Raw genomic sequence first — 10,562 nt, forward strand, 5'->3', positions numbered from 1 at the left:
GCTTTGTGAGTGAATTACACAGTTGGCAAAGACAGAGCAAGTGGGGGGGCGGTGTTCTACTGTTACAACTCTTCACTCCAACATCCTCAACACTTTCCTCTTTCAGCCATTCTCTCTCTTCTTCTCCTCTCCTTTCTTCTTCTCTCCCTTCTCCATGCACCTTGCCTCGCTTCTCACCTTTCTATATCCTCCTGTAGTTACTCCTCTCTTCTCGTATTCTTGTTTGCAGTGTCCATCTCTTCGCCTCCTCTTCTGAAACTTGCATGTGTCTTCTTCTCTTCAAAGCTTCTCTCTCTTCCTTCTTCTCCTTCCTTTGTTTCTCCTCCTTATCATCATCATCTGCTTTCCTGCACTTTTCTTCACCTTCATGCCCTCGTATCCTGTTCTCTTGTCTTTTCCTCTTCTCCTTTACCACTTTCCCTTCCCATCATCATTGTCTACTCTTCTATTCTTATTGTGCAGCCTCTACATCTTCCTCTTGTCTTCTCTCCCTCTCTTCCTCTCCCCATTTGCCTCACTTCACTCCTTCTCTCCTCCTCCTTACTCCCCCTTCTCCCTTTGTGCTCAATGCCTTGCTCAGTTGCTCCCCCTACTTCCACCCTCTTGCTCTCCTCTCCTCGCTCGTCCTCTCCTCCCCCCTTCTTTCCTTTTCTCGCCTCTTCCTTTCTCTCTGTGCCGCTGGCCTCCAGGAAGTTCCTTCTGAATGGATACTATTGACCAGCGCCGGCTGAGGCCCTGATGGGCCCCTCTGTCCCTGTCAAGCTGTTGTCTTGGAGAGGGACACCAGCCGCCAGAACCGGACCCTCCTCCCGCGCCAGTCCTTTGACAAGGTCCCAGCGGAGGGCTGCTGGACCCTCTTGGGTTTGACCCAAAACACAGCCAGACAGGCCAGTGGTGGAGCTGCTGGTTGGCTGGCCGAGAGGAGGTCAGTGCTGGCTGGCTGGGCTGCTTGCGCTCACTCACTGTGTGATGCTTGATGAGTGAAAACAGTGTTGTTTTTTTAATATAATATGGAAAACAAAGCGTGTGGGGGGTGAGTTGTTTACTTGCACACATGTAAAATGCTCAATACACTGTGGTAACCATAAAGAAACCTCTAATATTAGGTTCTTGTAATTGTTTGTTGGTTTTTCAACACAGCACCTTCAAATGGTATTTTGTCCAATCTGTATGGTAGTATGTCGATACGAGACATTTGGATCCTATGTCTGGTTTAACATGACCTTTGAAACGAAACGATCTTGCTTCTGGCTTGACATATATTTCTCCCCTGAGCAAACAAGCAGGCTCTATTAGCTCAATGGTGAAAAGTGCAAGAGGACAGGGTTCAAATCCGGGGTAGAGCAGGAGAGAGCAGCATCCTCTGCCCCACACGCCCACCGGTGAATATAATTTGTTCTCCCATTGCTGTCGTTTACCAATCTGTAATGTATTATGTATGTACTCTATTGTATGTATTTTTTTTACATTAACATAAAGTAATCAATCAATCAATCAATCAATCGTTTCATTGCAGTTTTGTGTATGTCAAAGAGACTTGATTTTCATACAGTATAAAACATCTACTGTATACATATTGCACTATAATATCACTGTACATAAAATAAATGATATTCACAATGTAACCTTTTGACTAAAAGAGCAAACTAAAGGCGTAGTTGCCCTTGGGCCATGTGGCTCAATTGCATTTAGTCTCTAATGAATAGTCTATGATGAATACATAGATATAATATGAAGTTTCATGGCCATGTGCGGCACTGACAGAGTGAGATACATACAGTACGCAGGCCTCATTACTTCACGGCTCAACTTAAAAGGAAGCGATTCTGTGACGTATATTGTATAATCCTTATCTTTCTATGATGTGATTACAATGGAAAACTAAAATCAAAGTAGGGGGCAGTGGACAGTGGTGGCTCAGGGGTAGAGTGGCTGGTTGCCAGCTCAAACCCGGCCTCCCCCAGAGTTTGTTTCAAAGTGTCCTTGACTCCTTGAGCAAGACACTGAACCCCTAATTGCTCCTGATGTGCTGGTTGGTGCCTTGCATGGTTTCTTCTGCCATGGGTGTATGAATGTGTGTCAGTGTGAATGTAATGCACAATCTCTGTAAAGCACCTTGGATAAAGGTGCTATATAAACACACCCTTTATTTATTTAAAGTAAATTTCATGTCAAAAGACTATAATTTTTATAAGAGCACATCAGTATCAACTGACCATTCAGGAAGAAAGAACCTGTAGAGTAGACGTTTATTAAACACTCAACATGATCTTAAATATAATACTCCACCCCTTCTGCATGAGTTCACAGGTGTGAGGCAATCAAACTCTGCCTCTCGCTGATATGACTGAGACCTTATATGACTGATCACCCTATAAGTCAAATGAATTACAATCAAAACGATAATAATCACTAATCAATCACAAACACGGTCATCCAAATGTACAGCACTAAATTGTGTCATACGTTGCTGATCCAACAGGCAGCTCTTTCTACATGTTTCATATTGATCCCACCAAACAATGCAGACAGAATGGGGTATTTTTACAGTAGTTCAGCGTCGAGAGAGAGAGAGAGAGAGAGAAATGAGGCCTCCGGCTCACAGACAGCCCCCTGGACACACCTGTCACGGCACGCTGAGTAGCGTTTAATCTCTCATACAGTCCATCCATCACACGGTGAGCTGCTCAGTGACAGAAACGGGAGACCCCGGTTTCAGTGAGGAGTGCGCGGAAAAACAGTGTAACGTTCAGGAGGCAGAAGAGCTTTGTGTTAAGCTTGCCGGCTCATGCATATAAGCCCATGTTTCTGGATGTTCATATTAGAGCTCAGGCCATTATGCAACTACTAACCTTGGTTAAGGAAAGAGCTGGGTGAATCCACAGAGTGATAAGGAATGTACAGTATGCCCCCCAACGCCCGGCCCATATCAAAACCACGTGCTTCCCTATTACAGTATATTTACACCTGAAAGCCCATTACCTTTTCTCACTGGTTCGTATTTCTTCGCATAGCCCTACCCCAGTGTTACACACACAGGAATGTTTGTTCCATTTACTGTCTGGTCCGACTGGTCGCTGTGACTTTGACCTTTGCAATTGGTTGTGTGCTGTGATGGTAATCTAGGAATTTAATCGTTTCTTTTCCGCTGTTGTTTACTCTAAAGACATTCAGGATAAGAGGCTCGCCTAAATAGCTAGAAATGTAAATGTAAGTGTAATGCATCCCATATGATGACAAAACCTTGACCAGAAAGGTCAAGGACTCTTTTATGTGCGCTGCCTTTTCTGCATCTGCAAATAGAGGCCAGAGGTGCACAGCTCCGGTTAAACAATGCAGGGACGTCTAGAAACGTGTGCTCCTCAGAACAGAGGTCCCTGCCAGGGCCTGCATGCACACTTTGGCAGGCAGTCATAACCAAGAGGATGGAATCTGAAAAATCAGACATGACAGATCAGATGACCACAGAGATATAGTGATGTGTGTGAGTTTTGGACACAATCTATTGGAGTAATAGCATAAACTGTGTGATAGATAGATAGATAGATAGATAGATAGATAGATAGATAGATAGATAGATAGATAGATTGGCAGTTTAAGAAAATTACAAAAAGAGAGAACACAGAATGAAAGAAAATATCAATCACCATAAGGCTGATTTGAGCAATTTGGAGGTTCTTCCTTGGCCTAGTCGGAATTTGCACGTAAAGTTTGTTTCACAGCAATTGGACGGTGCGTAATTTGAGACATTTTGTGCAAAAAGCCAATCATATCCAATAAGGATGAAATATGATAAATGTGACTTGATCATCTCACTATAGTATAGAGATAATGTCTAGCGATTTGTATGATAGCAAAAACAAGTGTACATGCTCACAAACATGGAGGGACACACACGGACAGATGGACGGACGGACCAACAGGGGCGAAAGCATAATAGTCTTGGCTTGGGCCTTTGTCGTCCGGCCTGTTGGAGACAATAAATGATCACAAATGAGTGAAATACATATTAACTTAACCTAACGTTAACTGTTTTAGTTACTGTTTTTAGGTGTTTAAACTAGCGTCAAAGATCAAAGACATGCAAGTATGAACCCAGATCTCTGATATTACAAGCAGCACAGTAGTACCCTACTTGCACTAGAGGGGGCGGGACTAGACAATGAGGAAGAGAGACAGTCTGAGAGTGAGAAAACATGTGAAAACATTGATGTTTAAGTTAAATAATCTGGTAAATGTTATGTTGTCACCAAAATAAAAGCCATGGGGTGAGGATATATCAGTGTAGGCTACACACTGTGTACACCAGTTCATAACAAGAAGGTTGGTGTGTTTGGAGCATGGCTGGGTTTCACTCAGTATTTCTGACATAACCAGCTGACATTAATAACTAAGGTGGGTCAACTAACACGCTTGCTAGCCTGGAAGAGTGTGTGAGATATTTCAACAAGTTTCTGAGCGGGAATGGATGCCATCTGAGAAATGTAATGACATGGATATTTATAGTTGAAGGATAGGACGTTTACCGACCGTATAGTGTTGTGGTGGTGTTTTGGATAGTGTGCTTCAGGTCCCTCCCTGCTATCAAAGCTGTCCGGTGCTCACTCAGGACCAGGTGCACACACATTTAACAGACAGACAGACAGGTGTGCTGCTGGGTTCTCCAGCACTCCACTCATCTTGTTTGGAAACTGGTTGCAGTGGCTTTCTAAAGTTTTCAAAGCAACTGTGAGTACAAGCAATACTTTCCTTGATGATTTCAAATTAGCCCCAAGAAGCATGCCAACACAGTACCATTTTCACCCCATGTATTTCTTTATTTTGTTTTATTTTATTTGGAACACATTTTATTATAGGAATAATTCACATGATTGTGGAATACCACGGTCAATATTACATTTCATTATTGTTTGTTTGTTCATGTGGTAAAAGATATGTTGCCTGGTGGTTTTAAGTTCACAATACATACCTGTACTGTAAGCTAAAGCTAACCAGGCCTTTTCACATAAATAATTGATAGATTTGATTTCATTGACTGATTTCATCTAGTAGTTGTCACTTAAAATAATACCAATTCACCAAAATCACCTAAAAACAAGCAGACTAATTTAAAACAATCTACATGTTTACCCACATGTGTTGTACTTTACTTAGTTCTGCAGGTAGATAGTTCCATAATGAAAAGGGAATTTCAAGCCATTTTACTCTGCACTACTGGAACTAACCTGGACATATAGGGGCTCCATTTTCTTATCCCTAAACTTTACTTTACTTTTTACTATTTTGCAAAACATTTTTGAATAGTTAAAATGGCCAGTCTACAAGCTCACGGTGTCAATGTAGATTGGCTAGTTGAATTATTAAAAAATGTTTTTCAAAATAGTAAAAGAAAAAGGCAAAGAAGTTTAGGCCGGGATAAGGGGTTTAGCGGTGGTCATAGTGCTCGCTCTTGTATTTATCAGTTCTAACCATATCTATTATCTATTGTGTCTATCTAAAAGTGCATATGTACTCTGGTATATGATTTGTGGATAATGTCATATAGACTACATACTACATATTAAGTTGAATTTGTTTTACTCAGGTGTCCACTGGCAGTAGACCTACAGTACATGTTTCACTTGTGCTGAATAATGTTATTCTGAATCATATGTGAATTCTTTACCAAATTGAGTTGGTGGGCTGAAGCGCTAAAGGTGGCCGGGTGCCATGCATCATCCGCGAGGTACGGTGAAGATGGCTGAAAGGTTCCGTCTGGAGGAGACCCCAAGATTCCCAGGTGCATCCATCTTTTGCTCAGTGAGAGTGAGGAGTTTTCTAGCTGTGCTTGTCGATGGATATTATCCATCCAATTGGGAATAAGGTAATATCAATGGGGATAAAAGAAGGTGTGTGTGATCACGATATCTGTAGCTGCACCTTTTTTGGTGTTTAGTTAAGATGTTTGAAGCATTTTCTTTTTTCTTTTTTTGTAGTCCCACCAGTTCGTTTTCATTGTTGTTTTACACCGAAAAACTCCTCATTTCTCAATCATACTGATTTCTTACTATAACATATACACCCAAAACAGTCTCCTGACAATTAACATTGTCGAATCTTGCCACAATTCTACATCTTCTGCAGGGTACCGGGAACTTCCTGTTCACACCTATCTGACCATTGCGTATAGTAGTTCACCTGCTGGACACATGCAACATGGAGGATGGGCAGAATGAGTCCCCCGTCTAGGCGGAACCAGCTAAGGTTCACAGCTCTGTTTCAAATTCCACATCGGTACCTCTCTCAGCCATTGGTATTCAGTCATGTGCCATCTCTAGTTGAAAACCTGGGTGGGTGGTCATCTTTGTGTGACTATCGCACAACTACTGTAGGGTACATGAAGCATGAATTTCACAAACAAATATATACTGAAAATTCTGATACACATTCTCATTGAGGTGTAGATCAAAGGAAGACAGATTTGTTCAAAATATATTTAATAATAGCAATCATGAGAATGCATGAACATGAACTCCAATCATAAAAGTAGAATTGTCAGCATGGGAAGGAGAGGGCGAGACACAGGGAAAGAATCAGAAAGGTAGAAAGACAGAGGGAGGAATATAGAGCACGTAAGATAGTTTGGAGAGAGCTGTCGTTCCATGTTGTTTACCTTGATGTGAGATGGAAGACAGCTTTCACATGTGGAACCATTTTCTCTCCCCACCGTAATGACTCCTAATTTCATGGCAAATAAAGTCGACAATGCTGCCTTTGAATCTAACCCCATTTGCAAAGGATTGCCAAAAAAACAAAAATCACATTCTTTTCCAGTTAAAGTAGCACTCAAATCGAGCCTGTTACTTCCTTATCTCCCCAATTACAAGTGACCTGTGGATGCACCCTTCGTCTTTTCTTTCTTGTCTGTGTTTTTGTTTTTCACCTTTTGAACGCCCTGACCTGTTACTGCAACACTGGTGCACCGATACCAGCTTTGTTTACATTGTGATCTTGGATTAAGTTGGATTCATTGGATTTTATTTTAATACCCTGCTATTGTGTTTGTTTGGGAACTGACTTGCAGGATGTATAATTTGTTTTTTCATGAAACTGGCAAACAATACCTCAGATCTATTTACAGTACTATACGTCAAACCATTCACAGGCGTATATATGAATGAATACACCCACCATACTGTACAGTATATGACCAACATTCATCCAGACTGCATCTATGAGAAATCTGTTTATATCTACGAAGAAGAAAGGAAACATAGTCCCCATGCCACTTAATTACCCATGTAGCCACTGGGCAGCTGCACTTCCAAGATTGAAATGAGCTAAGCAATGGCTTTCTTTTCTCCTTATAATCCAGCACAACCACACAAGTGTCACAAGTGTGTATGTATTCATATATTCATATGGAGCTACTCATATACAGGTTTTATTTTGCCTCCAGCCTTAGTGTGATTTCATCTGTTTGTGATAGTGAGTCTCACATTTCAAACAAGTCTTTTTAAATATTTGGATAGTGATAATGCTGAAGTATGTACACAGTGGGGGTTGTTACCGACTAGATTTGCGGTCTAAGGGTTGATGTACTGTAATTCATACAGCACACACAGTCTTATCATGTTTCTACCCTGGCCTTTCCTTTGCCTCCAGAAATGCATAGCTTATTCTTCTGCAGCACTCACAGTCTGTATAAAAGCTAATGTAAATGTAATGTTGCATACACATAGTTTAGTATTGCTGTTGTACAGTACCTGTAAATGTGCCATACAGTAAGTGTAGGAAGATAAGTATTACATCATAGTGATATTCTGGGTGTGATTTACATAATTAGTTATCATATCTCTTTTATGTGCGAATCAGTGACAGCACCCGATCTAGTGTTTGGCTGGAATGAAACACTTGAAACACCAGCTCAATGCCTACATTGAGATGTAATGGTATGTAGACTAGACAGGACAGATAGACCTACTGTACATTAACAAGTACCAGTAAGACGCCTGAGACCTCGACCTGGTGCTGGTGCTTTGGTGTGGGGGGTCAGATCAACATGGAATGAATTCTGTACTGGCCATATAAGGAGCATGTCTTGAGTGTACAGGGTTTGATAAGGTCAGATCAACATATGGAATGTCAGAACAGGTCAGCTCCATACAGTATATGGAGATCTAAGGGTGGTAGTGGGGACAGTGTACAGGGTTTGATGAGGGCCCAGGTAGGGCCAGGCCTTCAGGCCTGTTGAGAAACCCTAGTTTTCGCTGGCTGCCGGGTGTGGCTGCACTAATAACTTTGGGGCAGGCCCGTCTAGAGTTCGAAATTTGAATGGACGGGTATATGTCAAAAGGGAGACATCGAAGAGGAGGATGGATGGGAAAGGATCAACATATGGAATGTCAGATCAGGTTCTGAAATATATCCATATATGGAGATCTAAGGGTTTGAGGTCAGATGTAGAGTTGCTGGCCAAAAGTGATGACATCAAGGATCTCCATACTGTATATGGGCTTAACTGCAACAGCAGGTCCTATTTATTATGATATCAGGGTCTCCACAACTCCATCCCTGATGATGTCACATGGTGTCACGAGACCTAGACACCATATATGGTGCCCGACACACTAACTGACGGGAAATGCTCTATTCCATATTTAACTGCGACCTTTGGTCGCAACAACTGAAATAATTTAACAATATTGATGTGTTTTGTGGCTGGAGCATGGATCATGTACTACTGCCACTGCAAATACCTTTGATCATGAAACAAATACAAATACAAATACTTATATATTTGTATAGTTTGAAGATGAGTTGTACTTTCACCACACACGGTCTAATGACCTTTTATGGACTTCCCCTCAACATCCAAAAAGGAGGATGCCTCCATTGAACGGTCAAAGGGGGCTACTCATCTAAAGGAGGATGCCTCCATTGAACGGTCAAAGGAGGATGCCTCCATTGAACGGTCAAAGGAGGATGCCTCCATTGAACGGTCAAAGGAGGATGCCTCCATTGAACGGTCAAAGGAGGATGCCTCCATTGAACGGTCAAAGGAGGATGCCTCCATTGAACGGTCAAAGGAGGATGCCTCCATTGACCGTTCAAAGGAGGATGCCTCCATTGAACGGTCAAAGGAGGATGCCTCCATTGAACGGTCAAAGGAGGATGCCTCCATTGAACGGTCAAAGGGGGCTACTCATCGTAAAGGAGGATGCCTCCATTGAACGGTCAAAGGGGGCTACTCATCTAAAGGAGGATGCCTCCATTGAACGGTCAAAGGAGGATGCCTCCATTGAACGGTCAAAGGGGGCTACTCATCTAAAGGAGGATGCCTCCATTGAACGGTCAAAGGAGGATGCCTCCATTGAACGGTCAAAGGGGGCTACTCATCTAAAGGAGGATGCCTCCATTGAACGGTCAAAGGGGGCTACTCATCGTAAACTCGCCGTGCCCTCCACCCCTGTTTGAATCATCCAATAGGAGGTGGCTATTAGCTGAAGCCATGACCTCCTAGAAAGACATTTTTCCTGTATGATCATCACACATCATGGGGTAGGATGTATGTGTCAGAACAGCTCAGAGATGACTCTCAACGACCCCAGCCTCCCTCGTCACCCCTTTAATCCAGCTATTAGGGAAAAGACTGGGGAGAATGGAACAGATGTTCCTTAAATGGGAATGGATGGAAGCAGCAGGGAGCAGAGGCTGGTCTGACAGTATCCATGAGCTCTGCATAAAGAAAGGAGGCCAGACAGACAGACAGACTGACTGACTGACTGACTGACTGACTGACTGACTGACTGACTGACTGACTGACTGACTGACTGTCAGACAGCATTCAAACAGTTTTTTGGGGGAGAATACTTGACGTGCCTGAAGGATGGGTTTTCGGAGTTTTCCCCACATTAATCAATACACTGAATACCAGAAAGTGGGATGGGGCGATCCAAACTTCCCTATATTCAAGACAGTCCATGGTTAAATGAGATGTGGAAATATTTCTCAGTATTTGTTTTGAGATGCCTGGAGTGCCCAGAAGGTAAAGTTTTGCCTCATTAGGCAAGAGAGTGCTGGTAAACGGAAGAGCGAAGACATGCTCTTACTTCAGCCTTCACGGGTCAAAACCGCACATGCAAATAATGTTTTTTATTACAATGTGTGCTATAGCAGATGGGTATGGTTTGACATACAGGGGAACACAGTGAGTTCTTGAAGGTTCCGGAAAACGTTAAATAATCATAATAATTTACATATTCTCCACTTGACTCGTATCAAAAGTCTTTCTGTCATAGCTCCGAAAGAACATTTTCACTGTTAATTGTAATTCTAAATGGTGGTCAAGTATTACATTCTCGATTGTATCTTCCATGCCAACGTGGCTCAAAATATAAAACCAGGGTTCTAATACAGAAGGTTGTAGGTTCAAAACTCCAAAACAAACTGATCATCTAAAAGAAAAACAAACTCAATAGCCTCAATAAACAAATAATCATTCATCAAATCACACTTGAAATAATATCAAATAAATATGTGCCTAATATGCAAATGTCTTAAACTCCTCCCCTGGAGGCAGG

Source organism: Protomyctophum bolini (assembly GCF_963924005.1).
Source record: "Protomyctophum bolini genome assembly, chromosome: 15".
NCBI lineage: Eukaryota > Metazoa > Chordata > Actinopteri > Myctophiformes > Myctophidae > Protomyctophum > Protomyctophum bolini.